At 36.6% G+C, this 25,972-nt stretch overlaps 1 protein-coding gene across 1 annotated transcript in view; it reads left to right on the top strand.

The window, feature by feature from the left end:
- Positions 1–3,870: 3,870 nt before the first annotated feature.
- LOC123559392 (zinc finger protein 32-like) overlaps positions 3,871–25,972 on the top strand; it is a 124,041-nt gene continuing 101,939 nt past the window's right edge. The window contains exon 1 of the mRNA XM_053552747.1: positions 3,871–4,017. The gene's annotated coding sequence lies outside the window, so the exon portion shown is untranslated. The remainder of the gene's footprint in view (positions 4,018–25,972) is intronic.

Below are 25,972 nucleotides of genomic sequence, written 5' to 3'. Positions count from 1 at the left end.
TATGCTCTGATCTACATTTTGAGGGGTCACACTGCCGATTCGGTTCACTGGTCAGGCCAGGGTGACGGTATCAATCTGGAGAAAATTTAAGATTTACGGAGCTAATGTTACTATACGCTGCATTTCATATAGAAATCGCATTACAAGCATGTTTTAATGTCCGGCTGCTGTGGCTTTCCTGTTTGCCCCTTCCTACCATGGAAGATATGTCTTCGAAGTGTATGCTCTGATCTACATTTTGAGGGGTCACACTGCCGATTCGGTTCACTGGTCAGGCCAGGGTGACGGTATCAATCTGGAGAAAATTTAAGATTTACAGAGCTAATGTTACTATACGCTGCATTTCATATAGAAATCGCATTACAAGCATGTTTTAATGTCCGGCTGCTGTGGCTTTCCTGTTTGCCCCTTTCTACCATGGAAGATATGTCTTCGAAGTGTATGCTCTGATCTACATTTTGAGGGTCACACTGCCGATTCGGTTCACTGGTCAGGCCAGGGTGACGGTATCAATCTGGAGAAAATTTAAGATTTACAGAGCTAATGTTACTATACGCTGCATTTCGTATAGAAATCGCATTACAAGCATGTTTTAATGTCCGGCTGCTGTGGCTTTTCTGTTTGCCCCTTCTACCATGGAAGATATGTCTTCGAAGTGTATGCTCTGATCTACATTTTGAGGGGTCACACTGCCGATCGGTTCACTGTCAGGCCAGGTGACGGTATCAATCTGGAGAAAATTTAAGATTTACGGAGCTAAGTTACTATACGCTGCATTTCATATAGAAATCGCATTACAAGCATGTTTTAATGTCCGGCTGCTGTGGCTTTCCTGTTTGCCCCTTCCTACCATGGAAGATATGTCTTCGAAGTGTATGCTCCGATCTACATTTTGAGGGGTCACACTGCCGATTCGGTTCACTGGTCAGGCCAGGGTGACGGTATCAATCTGGAGAAAATTTAACATTTACGGAGCTAATGTTACTATACGCTGCATTTCATATAGAAATCGCATTACAAGCATGTTTTAATGTCCGGCTGCTGTGGCTTTCCTGTTTGCCCCTTCCTACCATGGAAGATATGTCTTCGAAGTGTATGCTCTGATCTACATTTTGAGGGTCACACTGCCGATTCGGTTCACTGGTCAGGCCAGGGTGACGGTATCAATCTGGAGAAAATTTAAGATTTACGTTTTCTAATAAAGGAGTACTCTATTTAAAGGCATATATATTCAATGAGATATATTTTAAGATTATTGACGTGAGATAGGAATAAATATTTACAAACAGTTGCTTGCTGTGGAATCGAATTTCCTGGCTCCGTAAAGACACTAAACTAGGTTTTAGGACTACCATCTATCGCATTATGTGTGTGTGTGTGTGTGTGTGTGTGTGTGTGTGTGTGTTCGGGTTTAACGTCTTTTTCAACATTCTTCCGTCATATAAAGACGGTGTCACTTGTACCAACTACACTGTGAGCACAAAGCCCAACTTTATAGTGCTGCCTCACTGGAATACACGCCGTAGACACATGCATGATTTCCCACCCAGTCACATATCGACACCGGGCTTACCAGACTAGTACTATCGTATTAAAGCGGAAGCTGCTAGATACCATTTTTTTACATCTTTGGATGACGCTGCCAGGGATCGAAACCCACGACCTCCCGCTCTCGAGGCGGACGCTCTAACCACTAGGTACCGGGAAGGTTCTATCGAATCATGTAGATATGGTAGAAGCGAATGTTTGGGGGTCCCCAGCTCCGCCCCAGACCTTGAGTTTTGATCGGACCGGGTGGCCATTGTAGAGAGGGTCGTCCCCCACCAGGCACGGTGGCCGCCATTCCGGGAAAACTCTTGTTTGGGAGAAACCCGGTCGAGGTTTGAGCGGGGAATGGTCGGGGTGGGCCTCAAATCGTTCCCGCAGTTAATAGGAGTCCCTAGGGGTCCCGAGTTTGGGTTGGAACCGGGTGGCCGTTTTGTAAGGGGGAAGGTTATGGTGGCCCATGTGGGTATTCCGGGAAAACTCTTGTTTACCTCGTGAGGGGTCTCAAAGTTGGTTTTAGGTCATTTTCGGAATTTTTTTTTTCTAGTTTTCCCCCCCCTCCCCCCCCCTTTATTTGGGGAACCGGGGCCCTTTTGGGGGTTCCCCCCGGGGGGCGCTACCTGTAGAAATCGGCATTTCTCGCCAGGTCGGGACCTGTAAGAAATTCGAGTTTTGGGGTGATTTTGACCACCCGAATTTTTGGCTTCCATTTCATGCTAGCATGGTCCTAGAAGACCAAGCACTCACCCACTTTCATATCTAAGTGCAGAGTAGCGTGTGTAAAAGCATATATCATTCTACAATATAATATCTACTAATGAGAATTTAATGCTAAATATGGCACCTGTGAAATACTTTGTTCTCTCCAGTTTTTTTCCGCCCACTCGTAAAATGTGTCAGTATCAAATGTGCACACGTACGCGCACGTACGAACCGTGCACACACGCACATACACTCGCACACACATTTCCACTCTTCAGTCTAAAACATATTCAGCTTTCTTTTTCTGAAATATTTATTCTCTCTACAGAAGTAACAAAACGAACAGAGACTAATTTTAGTTACATATTTACGAGAAGTTGAGGAAAACTTATCGCTGATTTTAGCTTAATATGGTGGAAACTAATTGTTTTAGAAGACTGTATGACTTTTATACAAAACTGTTCATTTTAGGAGTCAGCGTACCCGGGCCAATGTTCGTATTTAGCCTAGCTCTACATGTTGTCATTTGTTTGATTTCAGCTTCCCAGATAAGAACATTAACATCAGAGTAGGAATGGCAAGTCAAGCTCACGGATTTCAGCTGTACGTATTCATCCTCTCTAAAAGTAGGAAAAATTAACACAGTCCAATATTTAACCAGATCAAAGGCCCCAAAGTGTTTATTTTTCATAACAATGTACCGTTAATCTGAACCCAACTAAGACGGACGGACGGGCGAGGTAACTAGACTCATGGAAGTACTACCTTAATCTATATCGTACAACGGCAGATTACTTTGTAATTGGTTACATCAAAGAATTAATAAATATATGTTAAAATTGCCAAAGTGCTTTATTGCTTTGAAATATTTATAAGTAGCCTCTCAATGATTGCTTATTCCATTTGTAATATGTACGCAACTTTTAATTATTGATATTCCCAGTGACCTCTTTCAAATGCCACTCTAAACACATGTTCTGTAGTTTTCTAAAACGCTTCTCAAAATACGTGATATTTAAGTGATATCTTTCACAAACAGTTTTGAATCTCTTCATACAACAGAACAACACAGATTCTGACGTCATCGAATTGATACACAAGATTTGAGTTCAGCAAACGAGCATTTTCTTATTTTGATTACTTCGTTTTACATAAAATATACGTTATTTTTCTCATTATTTTTTTTTTCAAATTATTCAGCCTGTTGTTTATATTAAATACCACCTTTCCCACAAGGTTTATTTACATGTACAGGCTAAGCGATCATATACATATTGATAAAAATAAAGAAACACCACGCACCCCTCAGTTTTCTAAATAGAAACTCCTTACAGGATATATACATGCGATCAATATATTTAATGTTCAATGTCTAATAAATGTGTGCAGCATTTGCCGAAAGGTCATGGAAATGTAAATATTCACTGTTACTACTCGCGCAATCTGACTAAAGTACTTGATCTTCTAAAGGAAGATCTGAGAATGACCCATTCACATTCGTCTTCTGTATATTTTGGATTTCCAAGATTGCTATTTTTATTTTCGCAAATCTATTTTTGTTTGAACCAATCAGACAACTTGTTCGAATGTCAAAGAGTAAGAAAAATTTGTAGTTAATCCAGGACCTCTCGCTTACAGAGCAAATGCGCTACCGACTGAGCTAACCGACTATCTGACATTTTTCTACATAAAAATTGTTAATATCAAATACCAAGGCTTTTTAAAGCTTGCAGAATGTTGTAAGTTAACTTTTGATTGGCTAGCGGAAAGGTTGTCAGAACGAGGCCATCAATAGCTCGTTGTCAGATCCTATGCGTAGCGTAAAAGGAGATGTACTTCAGTCAGATTGACTACTCGCGCACAGTTTTGTAACGATAACATGTTTATGTTCTGAGAAAAGGGGAATCGGGTAGTGAAACCATTATCCGTGAAAAAATAGTTGTACTACATTTGAATCGTATTGACTCTAAAGAAAAGCCTTATTTACCACGAAGTAAACCCTGAATTATATATATAATTACCAATAAAGACATAGTCGACATTTCCGATAACGTTTTCGTTATCGTTTTATATTTATAAATTTACTGCTCGGTAAAAACAAAACCTGAAAACTTTGTTGCTTCAGTAAAAAATATTCTGGTAATAGTTTGAGTGGAAATACCTGTTGATCGACAATTTCTTTTGATCTAAACTGACTTTTGCATCTAATGTGTCAGTCACACTAGACCGGAAAGCGTTAACGGACGCGAAACGTATAGAAGAATTGCGGCAGAAAGTTATCCGGTGGCGAAAGGCATCCCCCGCTGCTGCTCGGTGCTCTCACAACCAGTGTATGGGGCGCACAAAACGCACAATGACCGCAAGATTAACGCACATATATAGGACGAACAACGTTCAATTAACGGATATCACCGTACTAGCAACGGATTTGTACCGCGTAAAACGTAAGCGCAACGCATGAGAAACTGAAAAAACGTTCTTGTCAGTTAACCTCCGTTGAACATACGTTACATCCATTGCATGTCCGGTAGTAGTCCAGCCGTGAATCAGGTCCACCGGACAAGAACGGATGTGAACCGTACAAGTACAGAATAGGGAACGCACGAGTAATGAACAAAACGCATATCAGCGTATTGCTACCGTAAATTTAACGGACAACTTTGTCCGATGGTGTATGTTCTAAATTTTGAACATGCTCAAAACCATCCACCGGATGGAACGAACGTCGCCGGACAAGGAGCGCAGGCGCCGCATATGAAACGGAAAAGAAACGCATGCGAACGGACACGAACGGATTGAAAATTTTGTTATACGTTAGACGTCCGTTAACGCTATACGGTGTAGTGTGACTGAGACTTATGAAAACTAGTACCTGATATTCAAACAAAAGCTGTCGGAGGACAGCAACGCTCGACTATTCAACAGCCTTGTCAATTGAATGAATACAAAAGTTGTAAAAGGGGCATAATTTTGTAAAATGCAAAGTAGAGTTATGGGACCTTCACAGTGCATGTAATATCATGACAGTGAACGAGTGTGTGAAGTTTCAATCCATCCCACTTAGTGGATACTGAGATATCAGATTACATACAAAAACTTAACCAAAAACTGCTAAGTTGAAAAAGGGGCATAATTTAAAAAAAAAGTACAGTTATGGGACTTGCTTAGTGCATGTCAGATCATGACAGTGAACAAATATGTGAAGCTTCAATCCATTCCCATTAGTAAGTACTGAGATACCAGCTTACATACAAAACTTTAACCAAAAAATTCTAAGTCGAAAAAGGGGCATAATTTTGTAAAAGAGCAAAATAGAGTTATGGAACCTGTGCAATGTATGTCAGGTTATCACGGTGAATAAGTGTGTGAAGTTTCAATCCATTCCCACAAGTGGTTACTGAGATACCAGCTTACATACAAAACTTTAACCAAAAATTTCTAAGTAAAAAAAAGGGCATAATTTTGTAAAAAAGCAAAGCAGAGTTATGGCACCTGTGCAATGTAAGTCAGTTTATCACGGTGAATAAGTGTATGAAGTTTCAATTCATTCCCACAAGTGGTTACTGAGATACCAGCTTACATACAAAACCTTAACCAAATCGGGACGCGGACGCCAACGCGGACGCCGACGCCGACGCACGGGCGAGTCCAATAGCTCTACTATTCTATGAATAGTCGAGCTAAAAACTGCCTTTACACACGGCAATTGCGGCTTTAAGGTTTCTGGTCCACAAATAAGCAAGTTCTATATACACAATGCTATTTAGATATAAGGCCAAATAATTATGGTATTATTTAAAACTGTCGTCTGGAGATGAAAATATATATTACATGAGAAAAATATCTTGCAGATTTTTTTTACTTTGTAGTTTTTAATGATGCATCAACAGAAATCCAGTTTAAAAGTTAAAAATACATGACTATGGTGATTCGTGCATGTTACCATGGTCATCTTATTTATTCTTATTCTGCAGACATAACTCTTTCGAATGATACAAAAAAAAACATTGGGTCACCAGGTATCGAAATGTTATCTATCCATTATGAAACTGCACTAAGGCTTATATGAAATCAGCTACATGTATATTACAAAATATGCATAGATTAAGTAAATTTATTCAAGATATTTTTTCTTGTATACTTTTTTACTTCAAACATACACAAAACTATCACCATCCAACGGTCCTAAAAAATCTAAATACCTCTTCATTACTCCTGCGTACTATAAAGAGGGGTTTCAGCCCTGCGTCAGTCTACTTTTAGGAGGTAGTAAACAGTTTTCAGAGCTTCTCGGCCCAGAGTCGCCTACCCAACTGTTAAAACCCCACGCAAAAGTCTGTAATCACACACCTGAAATAAAGATATTGCAACATTAACACGACTGTATGTGTATCATTACAAACCATCTGCAATACATCCCTTATATCTAGTTTTCTGTTTACAAGTCCTGAATTTTGTGCTCTCCCGGTCGCGGAAACTGATGACGAAAAAAGCTAATTTGCCAATTTTCAAACCGCTGTAGAAAATTCCCTGCAAATGATAGCCCCAACTGCTACACGGTGTCATACTCTGGTAACACTGTAAAATCTGAAAATAAGCTCAAATATATGTGCCATCCGTACCGTTTTTTCACTATTCCAGTTTTCCTGAGGCCCCTGCTAAAATGACAACTCCACTTTAAGCAAGCTCACCGGAGGCATCATTACGTCATAATATCAAGATCAAGGCTACTCAACTTTTTTTTTAAATAAGTGAAACTTCAATTCTAGCAATTATTATTATTTAGAAGTTCAAATATGCACTTCATTCCGTAAATTGCCTCTTATTTGTAAATTTGAGCCTGGCCAATTTGACACTAACAGCTGAAAACTGTTTATTGCCTCCTTAAATTAATGCATGCTTCTTAAAGATGCGCCATCATCCTTTTTACCGTACAATTTAGTTTAAGTGTGCTTATATTTAAATAAAAACCGCTAATATATATGTACGACTCTAATAATATTTATTATTTAGTTGAAGGATAGTGAAAGGTAGAAACAAAACGTTTGATTCAATTTTCAAAGCTTCCCTGGTTAATCTGTGAAGTCATATAATCATTACATAAAATGGTGCTACAATCAACACAGTCATGATTGCTGGGCTAATAAGTCAAAGCTAGAAAATAAATATTTGAAAAATCTTTTCCTGATGCCATGATATAAAACACTTACTAAACGGCTAAAGTTCGACCGCGTGTTTTGAGCCGTGACGGAATGATACACTTTTGTTGGGTTATACTGATACTCGGTCCATACCTGGCTGAAAAATATCTATAGATTAAAACATTGTCATGACGTCACTCCTTTGTTCTCGCTGTACTGTATTTTTAATATTGGACTGCTTTCAATGGGACTTAGTACAGTATTTTCCACGTGGAGTCCAATATTATATTAATATTGGACTGTGTTTTTAATATTGGACTGCACGAGGAAAACGATTTATATACAGAATCAATGTCTTCGTGTAGTCCAATATTTATCAATACATGTAGCGTAATTCCATATAGAAATATTGTAATCAAATGAAAACAGTCCAATAAAATAACACAGTACTGATAATAAGAGGAAAATTAATATCAAAACTAAATTTTATGTATAGATGTAGATGCATAATATATCTGGACAAAATCGCAACATTTTATAAATAGCATTATGCATACATGTATTCTGCATGCGTCAACGTAGTCTTACTCCCTAAACGACGACTTCCTAGAGCAACAATTTCTTCAATATTGTTCACGTTTCCAGTTTTAAAAAATGTGCAAGAATTTATTGCTCTCTGTTTAAAAAGCAGTTTTATAAGACCAATCATGATAGTTCTTTGAGGCCGTACTGTCAATGGTCTTTATGATTTTGTTAAGTTTAAATGAAATGTCATTAATACTTTTCAAGTAATGCTCCGGACAAGCCTTATTTTGTATAATAAAGGGAGATAATCCAAAAGCTAGGTAAGGTAGAGTTATGGTTCTTTGACACTGCTCTTTGATTGCACTATGATTATGTGAAATTTTAATAAAATGCCGTTAATACTTCTCAAGTTATACTACGGGCGGACGGACGGAAAGACGGACAAAGTGTCAACCATATGCTCGCCCTCCGGTAAGCGTAAACATAATAGTAATAATAATTTACGATTTACGAAAATTAAGTGAAGCATTGCATCCTCGTATACATAGCTCATTTTTTGTTATGTCACATTCCACATTTTCTGAATTTATCCGTACATCTGTACATAGAAACAAGAGCTGTCGGAGGACAGCAACGCTCGACTATTTAACAGCCTTGTCGCTTGAATGAATAAGAAAGTCGAAAAAGGGGCATAATTTAGTAAAAAAGTAAAATAGGATTATGGAACCTGCATAGTGCTTATCAGCTCAAGACAGTGGACAAGTGTATGAAGTTTCAATCCATTCCCATTAGTGGGTACTGAGATACCAGCTTACATATAAGAATTTAACCCAAAAACTCCTAAGTTCAAAAAGGGGCATAATTTTGTAAAATGCAAAGTTGAGTTATTGACCCTTTGCACTGCATGTCATATCATGACAGTGAACTAGTGTGTGAAGTTTCAATCCTTTCCCATTAGTGGATACTGAGATACCAGCTTACATACAAAAACTTAACCAAACATTTCTATGCTGAAAAAGGGGCATAATTTTGTAAAAAAGCAAAATAAAGTTATGGGACCTGCTTTGTGCATGTCAGATCATGACAGTGAACAAGTGTGTGAAGTTTCAATCCATTCCCATTAGTGAGTACTGAGATACCAGCTTACATACAAAACCTTAACCAAAAAATTCTAAGTCGAAAAAGGGGCATAATTTTGTAAAAAAGCAAAATAGAGTTATGGAACCTGTGCAATCTAAGTCAGTTTATCACAGTAAATAAGTGTGTGAAGTTTCAATCCATTCTCACAAGCGGTTACTGAGATACCAGCTTACATACAAAACCTTAACCAAAAATTTTTAAGTCAAAAAAGGGGCATAATTTTGTAAAAAAGCAAAACAGAGTTATGGAACCTGTGCAATGTAAGTCAGTTTATCACAGTGAATAAGTGTGTGAAGTTTCAATCCATTCCCACAAGTGGTTGCTGAGATACCAGCTTACATACAAAAACTTAACCAAATCGGGACGCGGACGCGGACGTGGACGCGGACGCGACGCGGACGCCGATGCGGACGCCGACGCATGGGCGAGTCCAATAGCTCTACTATTCTATGAATAGTCGAGCTAAAAACTAAAGAAATGCTTACACGTTAATGTTCATGTAAACCCCTGAAAATGATATGAGCCGCGCCGTGGGAAAACCAACATAGTGCGTTTGCGACCAGCATGGATCAAGACCAGCCTGCGCACCCACGTAGTCTGGTCAGGATTCATACTGTTCAATAACAGTGTGTCTAATTGCAGTTCAAAGTGAATGATATCAAATATATTTTTCAGTATTCCAGTTGGGACTACATTAAACATCCATTGTAATAATAACATAAATAAGAGTAGCTTTGAGTGCATAAATAAAATTCATCTTGAAAGCAAGTTTTCCCTAGTTTTCAGCTTCCGCCTCGCTACTATGCGTCGTTTATTAATCAGTTAAAAGGAACGAAAATAATATCACAAGTTTAGTATGATTTGGACTTACCAGTAGCTGTATCCGATAATATATTAAATTATGTCTGTTCTGTAACTCTTCTTGCACTAAATTTGAAGATTTTCGGGCAAATTCATGTACAACCCAACAAAAACTGTCATTGAACTAATAAATCACAACAGTATATTGCCAGGCGTGTAAACAAACAACCCATTTTCTCATTTAGTGCACATGCAGCATTCATTTTCTCCAGCTGTCTGATTCCAACTACGCTTTCAGTGAAACATTATCCTAATCCGTCATACCCTTGTAAATTTTAACACAAAGAACGTTTCCTTGTACACACTTAAATAAAAAGAACATAATCACCATGAATTAAAATAAATCCAGTTTTTTGTTTCTAAAATGTCACAAAATTTCTTTCCTCCCGCCGCCACTCATGAGAATACTACTGCTTATTCCGTACATCAGTGTACATGTGTAAACACAATAAATAGCATCACGAGAATCCCGGGCTAACGAAAGTCCAATATTACGAAGGCGAGAAACCCGAGAAAAACGCAGTCGTGCATTATTAGAAAAACGTGCGTAAAATAGTCATGAGGATCTACAGAGTATTTTATAATCATATAGCAACTGTTATTAAATGCGGTAAAATGAATAAAAACCGAATTATTTTAAAAATATTTTACGTCAATGGTTTATACGTAATTTTTTGATTGGTTATCTCATTAAAACAATGTTTTAAGTAAGATATAAGCCTCAAACGATCCAATATGTAAAATATTAACGCTAACGCGCTTCGGACAGTCCAGTATTTTACATATTGGATCGTTTTCGTCTTATATCCTATACGTAAGTTAATATGTAATGGTTACTGACCGAGTAGGAGGTATTTCTGAATATGAAAAACCTGCGCACGTGAAAAACGTGAAAACCGAGAGCGCGTAGGGCTCGAGGTGTTTACAGTTTTTCACGTGCGCAGGTTTTTCATATTCAGGAATACTGAACTACGAGGTCAGTAACCGACTTATACAAATGTGGACAACAACGCACATGTCATCATGTCTGACAAAGTATACGATTCGGATCACAGGCTCTGGACATTTTCGATGAACATGAATGATGAAGCCAACAAAATCTTTCTTTTCTGACACAGAATACGTACAGGCAAATTGATATAGCTAATTATTGCATGGACCATGCTATTTTGAAATGTATGAATCAGGTGGGTGGGGAATATGATACTATTTCTGAGGAATTTCAAAGTTACTGTAAAAAAAGATTTTATTCCAGTGTAACAATGCGTTAAAAACTCTTACTTCAAAAAGGAGACTAAAGTTGGAAAAGTTGTCAGTATGTTTGCATCACAATTTTCGGTACAAGAATTCTATGTCATCAAGCATAAATTAATGCAAAAAGTTATAACATACGTAATAAAGCTGAAAACCTCTGTAATTGAGCTAAGCGCTAATTCTCTATTTCCATAATATTACTTTTCTAAAATCACATCTACAATTAACCACATGTTGGCAAAATGTGTCATTTTTGTGCACATGCTTTTACACATTAAAGAAGTCCGGACTATATGGTGTGCGAGAAGGGCCTTGAGCGCTTACGTGGAGCGCATTTACACGGATTTTGCTGCTCCAATAAATATACATATAACTTTACCATAAATATAAATTTTTAAATTTATAAACTCCTTAAGAGCTACAACGGCCACTAGACTGTTTCAAGATAATGTCCCAGAACAATTAATAATGGCCAAAACGGGACACCGTAGTACTGCCGTTTATGGTTGATGTCAGATGTCAAAATGTCAGATGATGAACGGAAACAGGAGGTTTCAAAATGTTTACAATCTGAGCGCAGCGAGTTCTCAGTCTCTGGTTTGGGTACATCTACATCTTTGGCGATGTCAAAGGTATTTAACATTACAAATTCAGAAATCCATTTAAAAAATTGCAAGCATGGTGAAATATATCACGTAAGTCACGTAAAGTGGAACTTTTGTTTTTCCTCGCACAGCATAGTAACAACATTTGCAGATTTTAATCGGCTGTTTTATGTCCATTTAAAGGAGGGTCACAGATTTACAATAGTTAAATGGTGTGAATATAAATAATTTAAACGGATTGGCATCTTATGAAACTATAAAATGTGAATTCACGATCACTGCTTGAATTCATCTATATAGATTCACAGTGACCTGTGACGTTTGACATTTCAGGGCCATAGGTACAGGGGGGTCCAGGGGGAGACGCCCCCACCCAATAATTTGACCGATTATTGTTGTTATCTTAGCAATTTTTTGACAGCGAGTCAATTTTAGCTAATTTTCATAATGTGTGCCCACACCCCACCCCAATCAAATCTGAAAATGCTTCCTACGGTCCTGCATTTTCGGAAAGGGTTTATAAATAATATATTATAAGGTTTTCAAACCAAGTAGAAGTTTCAACTTATTGCCTTTTTATTTGACCGGCATCAAAATAATTCATCTTATAAATAAATGTTTTTTTTTTTTTTTTTTTTTTTTTTTTTTTTTTTTTTATCCGAAATGGTCAAATCTCACAGATCAGTGTTGTCCTATAGTTTGTAAAATGTTAACAGTTTAATTTTGGTTGACTGAACATGAATAAAACTTAATTTCGCATTCAATGGTGTTTTCCTGTATCATAACTCTAGCTAAGGTACGAATGCACGTGCACAGGTTAGTAACCAAATATGAAATACCTGTGCACGTGCATAGGTTAGTAACCAAATATGAAATACCTGTGCACGTGCGCAGGTTAGTAACCAAATATGAAATACATCTGCACGTGCAAACTCGGGTATTTCAAGTGGGTTATTAACCTGGGCCAAACAAAGAAGCAGTGGTGTAAGTATGTTTTGTTAACCACGAACTTCGTTATATCGATGGCGTAATTGGTAAAGCGTAATGATTACAAACCGCGAGATGTGGGTTCAAGCCCAGATTACGGCCGTACTTTTTCTCTAGTATACATTATTTTTATTTTATTTTAGTCAAGAATCTTTGAAGACTCTTTAAGAAAACCATTTTATTTATCTTAATAAATAAATGTTTGATTTTTTTCGTTGTTTCTATATTTTTAATATATTTTTCTACTTTTATTTCAATTTAATTCATGTCACATAATTTCAACTTCACTAGCTGTGTCTGTTGACGACAACCCTTCAGCTTTGTCAATCTCTGAGTCAGATGATGTATCGATATCTGGGTTAAAGCCCTGCTCCGCTGCTATTCAAATTCTTTTGTGTGTATGCAACCCATGATTACAATAGGTAACAGTTAACGGCCACGTGCCACACTTAAGAATTTCATACAGAATTTTATATAAAATAGACTCTATTTTGACAGGTGTCTAACTCGCAAAGACTTGATCTACTAAATTAAATACTGTTAAGATCAACTCATGATCTTTTCGTCCGTGAAGTCCGTGCAATGCATGCCGGACAGTATTTTCTCGTGCATTTGTCGTTGCCGAAAACTCGTCTTTCATCCGGGGTGTGCTGTGAAAAATGAATGAATGTGTAAATGCATACGCTGCTATAATAGTGCTAACGAATCTATCACAAGTTGAAAAGCTTATGGAAATATCTGGCTTTCGGGGTGCGGATGGAAATGACTGACAGATGAGACAAGATTAAAGCAAACTTTTTATTCAAAACTTAACGTCATATTAGTCGCTCTGGCGTCAATTTAACGTTAACATCTGCGTGAAAGTAGGACCCTCTCAGATTAAACCATCAATTTGTGTGAAGAATCTAGGTGCTAGAATGGATTCAAACATGGTCATGACACAGCATGTTAACTCTCTTTGTAGAGCTAGTTATGCACAACTTCGGCAAATAGGCCACATCAGGCAGTACATCACAGCTGATGCTACCAAGTCTCATGTGAACTCTCTGGTTATATCGAAAGAAGACTACTGTAACTCGCTGCTGTATGGAATTTCCAAAGACACACTGCAAAAACTTCAATGTGCACAAAACACAGCGGCCCGCATCATAACCAAGACTCCACGATACGATCACATCACGCCGGTATTGAAGGAGTTGCATTGGCATCCTGTTCAGCACCGCACTGAGTTCAAAATCTTGACACTAACATACAAAGCCATACACAATGAATCTCCCAAGTACATTGTCGATATGCTGGACATGTACAAGCCTCGTAGAGACTTAAGGTCGGCAAGTGGCCCTGTGTCTTTGGTTGTACCGAGGAGTCGAACAGTAAAGTATGGTGACATAAGTTTCAAGCATGCAGCTCCAAAGCTTTGGAATGCCCTCCGAGCAAGCATCAGAGATTCAAGCTCACTGTCCGCATTAAAGAAAATCTTTAAAAACGCATCTCTTTCACACATGTTATATAAAATAACAAAATTTGAAATACTGTTGAAAATGGCGTTAAATCCAAAACATTTGTTTCGTGTTGAGAAAGGGATTGGTCTCGTAATGTAATTTAACGTTGAACATATTTTATGGATGATCTTGTTTTAATTACTGTTCCTTTTAATCTTTTACCAATATATTTACATGTATGTATATGTATGCATGTGTTCTTTATGTTTTAGTAAAGCACTTCTGAACGTACATATTTTGTATGAAAAGAGTGCTATATAAGTGTGGTATAATAATAATAATAATAATAATGATAACATCGGCTTTTACGTTAAATGATCTCCACAAATTATACACCATTTCAAAGACATTTTTAAATGAAAATATGATGTAGGCATTTACCTAGAGCATTTTATTTTCAATGGAAATAATTGTGGTCTGACTGTATTATTTTGAAAATCACATTTGAGATTTTTTATGTGCGCACCGGTACAGTTTTGTGGGGAAGCGAAAGTTGCTGGAATTTTGTCTTCTTCTAAAAACAAGGTAATAAAGTTGACAGTCTTTGTTGAAATAAATATCTGATAGCTGACACATGGGAGAATGTTTTGGTTTATATTCATCATAACATATTTTTTGAAAATGAAGAGAAACAGGGGCAATTCTGTAAATTTCTTCTTATATGCAAATGAGCTGAAAATGCATTGAAATGACTAGATCAGAAGTGTATGCCTTTCCAGTACGTTTTCCCTACCTTTGACGATAGTTATTAAAATGTATAGATATCAACCTCTTTGCTGATATTAGTACCTAAAATTTTCAGCCTGTGAATAGCTGTGGAAATTTGGGACTTCCTTTTTAAGAAGATATAAATAGATTTAAGCTATATTTAGACTAAAGTTTGTTTCAGTATAACAGCACCGAGTAGTCCGATCAATTCGTAACAGGAAATGCCAAAATACTTCAGAAAATGGGAAAAGCACCAAAATTGGCACAGCTTTTTATTAAAGCATAAAAAACATTTTTTTCATGGGACCCATTTGATATCTTTCAAAGATGGCCGATATGCCAAAATGGCCGCCAAAACTCAATATTCACCTTACAAGATTCTAATGAAAGGTCATTATATATACATTCATCCCCAAAATGCACCAAATATAAATGTATATGACAAAATAAATCTTATATTTTAATAAAAAGCAAAAAATACACATTAAATTATATTCATTTCTTTCTGTTTCCATGGTAACGGCTAAAATCTAGCCTTTAGAATATTATCGTAAAAAAAACTTTGTGATTTTTTTTCATATTTTAAAGGATGTTTTGTTTTACTATATGTGATTTATATTTTTTCACTTGTATTCCCTCCATGGCAGCATATTAAAACATTGTTGTTATTACCCCACCAGTGTTTAGCCAGAGGGGGCTTATGGGTCGCCCCCGTATGCATGTCAATACGCCAGCCACGCAAAGAGGAATACTGCGATAACTTTAAAAGTACAACAGATTTTTTCATGATACGTGGTACATTGATGGATAAATGGCAATGTGGAGAATGCCAACGTCATTTAAATTTGTTCCTATGGCAACAAATGTTGTTGCTATGGCAACAAATAGTCCAAGAATATGACGAAAAGTGTCATCCTGCACTTCTTCAAAACTAGGAGAGATTGTTTCTTGAGAAATTGTACATAGATAGGAGGAAAAATTGAAAACATGCTTGTTATCTTCTTTTCTCCTTTTGTACATCATTTTGTCCGTCTGTAAGCCCGTCCATCATTCGCAAATGGTGGATTTTTCAATTACTTTAAAAGTGCAAATTCTAAAGACTTCTTTATGAAACCTTGTTTATAGATGGTAGGTAATATGGAGAATGTGAAGGTCAATTAACTTAGTTTCTATATAAAACTGTAGTTCCTATGACACCAAGTACGACAACTATCCCTTTCGGTTTGGGACTTAGAAATGCAAGAATATATTATAGCGACGGGCTAGTAGGATCAAATAAAACAACGTTCCTATAATTATGCACCCACTGTCACAATATCTGCATAATGAATTGATCACATAATCATTGGTTATTTAATGCTAACTGTGTAACAAAGAAGAGTAGGTCTAAAATGTTAATGTTGCTTTCACGGACAACACTTAGTAACTATTCTGTGAAATATATTACTCAGCATATCGGGCTGAAATCTGAAATAAGGTACATGTCAGATACTCGTGTCAGTACACACAGGCACGAGATTGTAGACAACTTTAGTTAACTTGCATAAGGCAGTGCAGAACATTTCAGCACTTTAGACAAATTGCACCTTCCTCGACAGCCTTCATCTAGTTTGCACATGCACTTGAGGAGCTATTGGTACAAGACTGGTACTTGAGGCAAAAACTACCAGAACTGTTCCAATTTATCAAAGATACCTCTGGTCAGCCTTATTTATATTGACTTGGAGTCTTAGGAAAGTGATAGAACATCTGACCCCCATATGTGCCCGACCTAATGGGCAACATTTTTAGTATGTTCAAGAGGTGTAGCAGACAATGCAGGAATGCACACTTTAGCCTAATATTTGTGTCAACAGATGGTTGATCAGCTACTTGACATGTTTTCTTGTAAAGAAGAGTATCGAAAGCCTCCATCTATACCAAAGAAATATCACAGTTTGTTTGTAGGAAGGTGTAGAAAATGCATTTAAAAGCTTGATTAACCGGTAAGCGCGAGCTGTACTGGTTAGTTTTGTTTGACAAGATAGTATTAATCTTACATTGGACTGCTTAATTGGTAGTGACATAGTCTTACAAATGGTAAATAGATAATATTTGTTGTCTTAAAACTAGTAAATTGGTATTAAAATTGTGTTTCGGATACACGTGGTCATTAGATAAACCCTCAAGTACTCACATTTAATAATATGTACCTGTCTAATATATTTTAATATCAGTAAAAATGTCAAGAAATAAATATTAGAGCACATTTTTTGTAGATATGATGGATTTTGCTCCTAATTTATTGAGAATTGAGTATGAATACTGGATCCAATTCCCCATCACTTCATTTTCAACCAGTATGATCGCACATCATCAGGAATTACCACACAATCACAGACTCAGCAGCACTGGCAGCTTGTAGTGGACTTCTGGACCTTCGTATACCCTCCACGCTGCCTTTCCCTTTTCCACCACGGCCTCTCTATAAGAGTGCTCTGATTTCTACGGGGGTGGGGGAGGGGGCGGGGTCCTTGGACGTGAAAATGTGCACTGTGTCAGACGCAGCGAGAACCTGGCAAGGATGATGTAACGGCGCAGTATGAACTTGAGAACTGCACATTTTTCGACTTTGATCTGTCCCGACCGCGTTGAAATTTTCAGAACGCTGTGTGGTCTTCATGCTCTTCGTCTGAGAGTACTCAGAGCATAAGTGACTTTACATCATATGCTTATGACATTAAACTATAATACCATTGTTATGGAAAAATGTGCTACAATTTGACAAAAACAGAACATTACAGGAATTTGCAAATGTAAATTTGATTACGCTGATCAAACAGCAATAACTTTTCCCCAAAGAAATCATGATGGTCTGAAAGGCCAGGGATGTTCACATGGTCTATCGCACTAACATAATTAATAAATTATAAAGTTTTACTAAGTGTCATTAGTTCTCTTAGTGTAAATAAATCTAAATGAAACACAGCAACACTAACAAATTCTGAGTCGCGAAAACTAATGACAATGTGAAACACAGTCATGTTATTTATTCACTTATACACACTACAGTCAAACCTTGTTCGCTTAAACTCAGATAATTCGAACACCATCCTCCAATTGAACCTATCGTCAGGTCCAGACCAAATTATTTTTAATATATTGTTCGATCACTCAAACTACCGATAACATTTTGTCGGTCCCGACGGGTTCCATTTAACGAAGTTTGACTGTATTTATGATAATTTACAATTGTTATAAAGTTCTACACAGGATTGTTGCCATTTTAAACATTCTTGACATGCCAGTTACCATTATATACTTAATTTTGACTCACATAAATGCATTCTGGCTTTTTTTCTGCTTAGTAGCAAATTTTATCCAAAGGAGACAACTTTTTTTTCATTTTTGGCGGAAGAGCGGTATTTTTGTTAATATAATATGTTTGAATTTATTCAGAGAGGTGATTTTAGCTAATTATACTGATGACTGTACGTGTCTATATAAGTTTTGTAGATAATATTAGGTATTTCTGAAAATATATACATGCATGGCGGCCATCTTTGATTTTTCGGCCAAATTGGACTTTTTTGAGTGGATCTTATGCTCATTTTTTGTGTTTTGCCCTGAAGTAGTTATGAACCAAGTTTTGTGCTTTTCCCATTTTCTGAAGCATTTTTACAAGATTTTACTGGACTAGAGGGAACCCTTACATACAGTCAAATATTCTTGAAATTGCAAAGAAATATAATAAATTTTTCAAGTGCTTGCTGTTTCTTATCTTGTGCATACTTGATATAGGTCATTGTTAACTATCATTATACTGACATTTAAAGTTGTAACAATTTTTGAGACAAATGTGATCGATGCCGATTTTTGATGTGACATCAGGTCACATTTGTCACATGTCATTTTCGATCGGAAAAATGAACAAAAGAGTGCATTTTTACATCTGAAACACATTTGTTACATGTTTTAGCTCCTTTGTACGATGTGACAAAGTAAGCTGTTGTGATCATCTTTTGTACGTTGTCCGTAGTCCGACCGTCCGTCCGTTCACATTTATCTTATGAATACGACAGAGACAACATTTATTATTTGATTTTGACAAAACTTGCACAGAATTTTTATATATCTATGATATCTCGGCCCCTTTCGAAAACCAGCCATATCACATTATTCGTCTTGGAGATATGGCCCCTGAGATGGCAATAATTACTGATTTTAGCCTTGTGAACGCGATAGAGACCACATTTTTTTTTTTTTTTTGTTTATTTTAACTAAACTTGCACACAACTTATATATCTATAAGATCTCGGTTCCTTTAAAAAAACAACAGTATTGCACCATTTGAATTGAAGTTACGTTCCCTGAATTGGCAAAAAATGCTGATTTTAATCTAGTCAACACAACGGATACCACATTTATTATTTTTATTAAACTTATATAGGATCTCACTTCTTTTTAAAACAGCCATATCGCGCCATTTGTCTCGGAGTTATGGCTGAAATGGCACAATTTGCTTATTTTAGTCTTGTGAACACAATAGAGACCATATTTTATTATTTCATTTTGACCAAACTTGTATAGAAGTTATATATCTATAACATCTCGGTCCCTTGCGAAAACTAGCTAGCTACCATCGGTGAGGGTGGTGCAGGGGATAGTTTTGCAGATTACGAAACCGGCGGAGCGGGTTGAATATACAGTCAGGCCGGAATTTCCAGAGATATTGTGTCTCTCATCCACCCAGTTAAGACCTAACGTGTATCGGTGCGTTTTACCAGGCCCGTAAACGAAAGGTGAAGGCTCTGATCAGACTTCGCGGATGCGCAGGATGATCTGGGCCCACACTGGTCGTAAAGCCTCGAAGATTCCCGAAGGCCCATTTTCTCAGGATGCGGCTCAAAAAATTTTATGACGTCATTGACGTCGACGACAACGACGCTGACTTGTGATGGCAACTTCCTGTTTGTCACCTAACTAGAAACAGCTGTTGGTGACGAAAGATAGCTACAAATGTATGTCGCCACCGGGTTCGAACAAGTGACCTGAGCAAGTGGGTCTACATGTAGCTGAAGTTGTAATCATATTATATTGGTAGTGGCATTAGATGCAGAAATGATAATAAAAATTGAGCCACGTCACGGGGAAAATTGGCTTTCGGGCATTTTCGTGAATTTCCGTAAAGTGTATATTTAGGTTGACCTGTGCATTTATGCATCTGAATTAGGTCAGAAAATTTCATATTCAGGTAGAATAAGCCTTCTTTGAAATAACAGCGAACGCTATGGGCCCTGATCAGACTGTGCGGATGCGAAGGCTGATCTGGGTCCACACTTGTCACAAAGCCTCTAAGATTCCCGAAGGCCCATTTTCTCATGATTCGGCTCAAATGATTCTATGACATCATTGGCGTCGACGCTTGTAATTGTGCTTATGGTGATACTTATCAACTTGTGCTGGTGCTTATGGCAGTCATTTAATGATGTTGCGATGACAACCAACTGATTGTCATTTGCAGTACAAAACTTAACATGATACATATGTGCTTCTAATGTCAACCCCCCATGTTGGACAAACACATTCGTAACACATTTTACCTGTTACGAATGCGATCGCACACGTACGAAATCTGTTACAAATGCGATCTGTTACGAATGTGGTCCTACAGAGCTCTAATATTCAGTATTATACTTTTTCCTCAGTTTTATTTAAGAATGAACAACAAGAAAACACACAAACATTTCTTTCTGCAATCCTAGGATAAATTATTATATTCTCTTCTAACTAAATGCGTAAGAATTGTTTTTAGATTTTTTGTTTGGAAGTGGTTTATGAAATTACTACACACAGAAAAAGATCAGTAAGTCATATTTTGTTTTCCGTGTTTTCGCTTTCCAAATTTTTCAATTTATTTATATCTATCTTTTCAATATTTTATCATTTCAATATATCTTTGACCTATTTATACTGGCAACGGAACCGCAAGAACTGAATTAAGTTTTACTTAAAGCAATCTATATGTCAGACAACGTCACCCAAAGACGCCTTCACAGACCGTATTAGCGCAAACAGTATAGATATGTATACCTCTATACATGAAATATAAAATATACATGAAATATGAAACAAATCTTATAAATAATGAGCTTGCCCAAATATTTACAAGTAAGTATTTTGCTAAGGATAGAGACATTTCATCTTTAAGAACTGGAGTTAAGTCCAAAGGAATTTAAACTAAACATTACTGAAGGTTTGAACCAAAGTGGGCTTAAGAAAGAACTCTATGGACTTGTTATTTCGCCGAACCAGAGACTAAGATGTGGAAACATCTATGACAGAACATGGATTTTAACTTGAAACCGAAGTTAAGTAATTTCTGCTCGCCTCTGAAGCTAAATGGCAACATGGCTAGTCACGTATGTTATTAAGAATACTGTAGCACCGTCACCTTTTGCAACTGTTCACTCCTGCATACTGACTACTGGGTCAGTATGATAGCCCTGTCATTTCGAAATGATATGCTTATCTGTAAAGAGGATGATAATTGAATTGCTAAGGAAGGATAAATGTATACGTATAGCTCAACATTTTGCAGATGTAATCACCTCCCTTAGATCAGGGTATTTAAGATTTTTGGTAAAATTAAAGTTAATTCGTTTAAGCACGGCATGAAGAACTTGAGTATCTGGTATCATACAGTTCTTTTGACAGAAAATTATCATTGATATAATGGATATTTGTTCGTTTCAGTGTAGAATCAATATATTCGTCAACGAATGGTATACATGGGTGAAAAATATTTTGATCTTCCATGTAAAACATAAAATATTTTCAATTCATGTCCTTTTATGGTTGAACGAAATTATACTAATTTCTTATTGCGCAACGTTACTCGCCGCGCATATCGTCAAACACAATGCAATAATGTTTATGTTGAAAAAATGAACACAAAACTAACGCACATTTTAAAGGGCCTTTAATTTTTATGTTTTTGAAGGTATATTAATTTACAACATTTATCTCTTAATATTTGGTTGGAATTTAGTATACGTCATTCACACATTTCCGCATTCAGTACAGTAAAGTTTGTACCAGTAATCTCTCAATCGAACAATCTCACCGTTTGAAACAATGCAATTTACAAATATAATTCACCATCAACTGAAAAAAGATCTAACTGCAGAATGTGTTCGAAGACATTACCACAGGAACGCAGCAAATTGGTATCTGCAATTTTCTTCAAGATTAAATTCCAGACAAACCACTGTGAATGTGATATCAAAGATCAGCAATCTTCGTTTTGAGGTCAAGTTAACAAGGCAGCATCTTGCAGGCAAACATCATTGCTCCAGAAAATAATAGCAACTAGTTGATTGTATTTTTCCAGGAGAGGTTAGAAATGTACAATCTCTACCCTCTAGCACCTCTAACACAGGTTTGGAGAATCCTTTTATACAGGTTAATCAATATACTCAATGTCCCCAAAGGACCAGAAAATATAACAACACTAGACAAAACTTGAGTAAAGAAAGACTTTCAACTGCCGTAGCAGTTAAAAAACATAAAGGTAAGGGTAGATTTTCCGGAAGCATAGACACCCCCCCCCCCAAAAAAAAAAAAACACACACACACACACCACTACCACCACCACCACCACCTCCAAACACAGCCAAAGAGCCTACATCGCTCAGTAGGTCCACAACAAAAAGAAACTGTAACGGAAAATATAGCAGATGGGTTGCTTCAAAATCCAATACAAGTCATTTAATCATAATATGCAAATTGAAAATGGTAGAGGTATATAAATGGGTGTTGGAAAGTGAAAAGCAAGGATGAATATCAACAGGAAAGTCACCTCAAAAAAAGCAGTCTCATTACACCGCAAAACCCACTGCTTAAACACACACACCACTCAACACAGAGCAAACCCAAAGAACAAGAGGGAAATATAACGGGCACCTCCAATAATAAATTTATAGACTTTAAACATTTAACCCTCTTCTATTAATAATAACGTATTCTCTGATTAAGCTATTCTAAATTGAATTCTTGACATGTGTATCCTATATGTTATACTGCTATGAATAAGTTAAGACTGGCATCAGTCGTTATAGTCACTTGGCCATAAAATCAATCTCTTATACCTTTCTACAACAAATGAATATTTCTTATCTGACTTGAGTAATCTCAGTAAAGGAAGCCAAAGGATTCTAATGGCCATGACATTTATCTAATCGTAATGATATGTTTAATCTCAAGAGACTGTGTAAGTCTATGAATGAGGTTTTATAAATACAAGTTAATAGTCTTATGAAATGTCATACCCAGTTTTATTCATTTTTCTATCCTCATTTATATGCATAATTGAAATTTGTTATACAGATGCTTGACATGTATATATGCATTTGACCTTATATATATTATACGGTAATACATGTATGGACGAGGAACCATACCGGCTCAATTAATTTTCAATTAATTTTTGGAAAGGACTATTCTTTTTCTTCCTCTTGTTAAGGTTTTGAGAATGATTTGTCAGGCTCTTTTGTCATCTTTTTTTTTACTATTTTACATAATTACATGAAGCTGATTTTTTATTGATTTTTTTTTCATAATATTTATTTCTCTTTTGCATAAAACCAGCATCAACCAGTTTCATGTATCTACCTGGCCCATATCAATAGTACTAGCACGCACCAATTAAAATTCTTATTTCAGTTCTAATGTTATGATTTAAGTCCTACTCTTCTGATTTTTATAACGAAATGTTTATGTTCCATTCTTTAAACTGTAAATTATAGATTAAAGCTTTCTACGGAGCAATATCTAGTCGCATTATTTTTTTAAAGTAAATAACTAATGAAAATCAACGAAACAATGCCAATGTCCAATATGTCTAAAACAAAATTCTAAACATATCTACAATTGACATAGAAGTATAACAAAAATATGTTTTCAGATTAATCGAAAACTTGGACAAGAATATCAGATTATCCAAGAAGGGAGATAATATATTGAATTCGTTTCCAATGGGGCCTATAATAGGCTTAAGAAAACACATTACTTTTGTAAGTTCTGGTTCTTTGGGAGTCCATAAAATGTATTTGTAAAATAGAATTCCGCTTAGGGCTGACGTACTGGACGTGACGGGCGTTTCACATTCCATTACTTCTCTTGAGCAGACTGGACCAAAACGAGTCTCTTTTGCATTTTATGTGTAAATGTTGAGTTCTGCTCAACCCGGGGCTAGAGGGTGTGGACGGTAGTATCCATTTCCACTACCGTCCATGAGCAGGCTCAATCAAACCGAGTCTGTAACATTTAATATTTTCTTACATTTTGCTAAAACTACGAAATTATTTGCCACTGTCATTGACCATTAAATCCCAAAAATGAAAACTTTCATACTCTGCTACATATTTTCACAAAAAGCCAAACGGCGAATGCAAATAGATTTCTCCCATTTTTAAAAAAGATTCTAAACTTTTCAATAGAATTTACTCCTTGTGAAAACAACAAACCCTTTCCTTCCATGAATCAAACAAATGCACTATCACTTGCTGCCAATCAGTAAAATGTGTTACGTTACAAAAAAATGGACCACTCAGTTTTTTTTTCTCAAGTACTGCCAAATAATTTGCACTTGCAACTCGTGAATTTCAATTTGATATAGGGCACCAGTACCGATCTCAACAATGTGTAAATATTACAAAATGTTTTCTTCTGGTATGATCTAATATCTTCCCGTTTTAATACCACGCGCCTTTTAATACACGTGATGTCTTCCACCTACGCTCTAATAGTCATAAAGCTTTAAAAGGCACTAGCACCGGTCTCAACAATATGTAAATATTACACAATGTTTTCTTCTGGTATGATCTCTCACGCGCCTTTAATACACGTGATGTCTTCCACCTACGCTCTAAAAGTCATACAGCCTTTAAGAATATTTCTAGTCTGATGTTACTGAAAACAGTTATCAAGTTAGAATAAACTCTAAACCTTTCTTTTGCGTTGGATACCTAAGCCAAAGACTTTCAGATTAAATATTTTGTAGGCCATTTTCTGGTTCTTTTTGATCATGGAGTCCATTCAATATTTGTGTTGAGCCTGTGCTTGGGAAGAGGTGTGTGTGTGTGTGTGTGTGTGTGTGTGTGTGTGTGTGTGCGCGCGCGCGTGCGTGTGCGTGTGTGTGGGGTGGGGGGTTTAATAGTGTTGCACTTTTTTATCACTTCTCATGTACAGACTCAATCAAACCAAGACTGCTATAATTTTTCTTGGTTGAATTCTTTGGTTCTTCTAACAGATGTAAATAGAATTAGGAGAGTTCGAGAAATTCAAACTTACAAGTTATGCTAGAAGTATTACAGTGTATGCTAATTACTCATATTTCTTTCAATTCAAATCTAACCAAGAAGGTTATTCTAGAAGTGTAATTACGTATTCTAGCTGATCCTCTTTCGCATGACATACATGTACATGACAACAAATCAGAGTCTGTTTTTAGATTTCTTTTCAAATGTACATTAGCTAACACAAAAGCAACATGTCCATAAAGTAAACAAAAATAGAATTTTCTTAAATTTAATGACCTATAAATATATTTCATAAAAGTATCAATATCATTGCAGAATCAGATAGAAAGGTTACCATTACCACCAGAGATATTACTGCTAAAGAATATTTTCAACGGGTGAATCAAGAATTATGTGTCTCCGTGACCATTTATTAACGAAAGTGGTATAAATCAAATCTAAAAGCAAACCCTGATACAATCCTTTGGAAACATAGGAAAAAAATTAACGATCGAGTCTGTTCATGAGGCCAACACATATTTTTGATGATACAAGAAGTCGAAATTTCACAACCGTTAAGAATAAGGTAATGCAATCGGCTATTTCCGTGAGGCTACATATCCTCCGTATTCGATTTCGGCAACCTTCGGCCGTAACAGAAATTACTTTTAATGATAACCGGAGAATGCCGGAATCGCATGCGGAGAATACAAAAACGAAAC

Source organism: Mercenaria mercenaria, chromosome 10 (genome assembly GCF_021730395.1).
Source record: "Mercenaria mercenaria strain notata chromosome 10, MADL_Memer_1, whole genome shotgun sequence".
Classification (NCBI taxonomy): domain Eukaryota; kingdom Metazoa; phylum Mollusca; class Bivalvia; order Venerida; family Veneridae; genus Mercenaria; species Mercenaria mercenaria.
The sequence above is the reverse complement of the archived record's forward strand: the minus strand, read 5'-3'. Positions and strand labels throughout refer to the sequence as shown.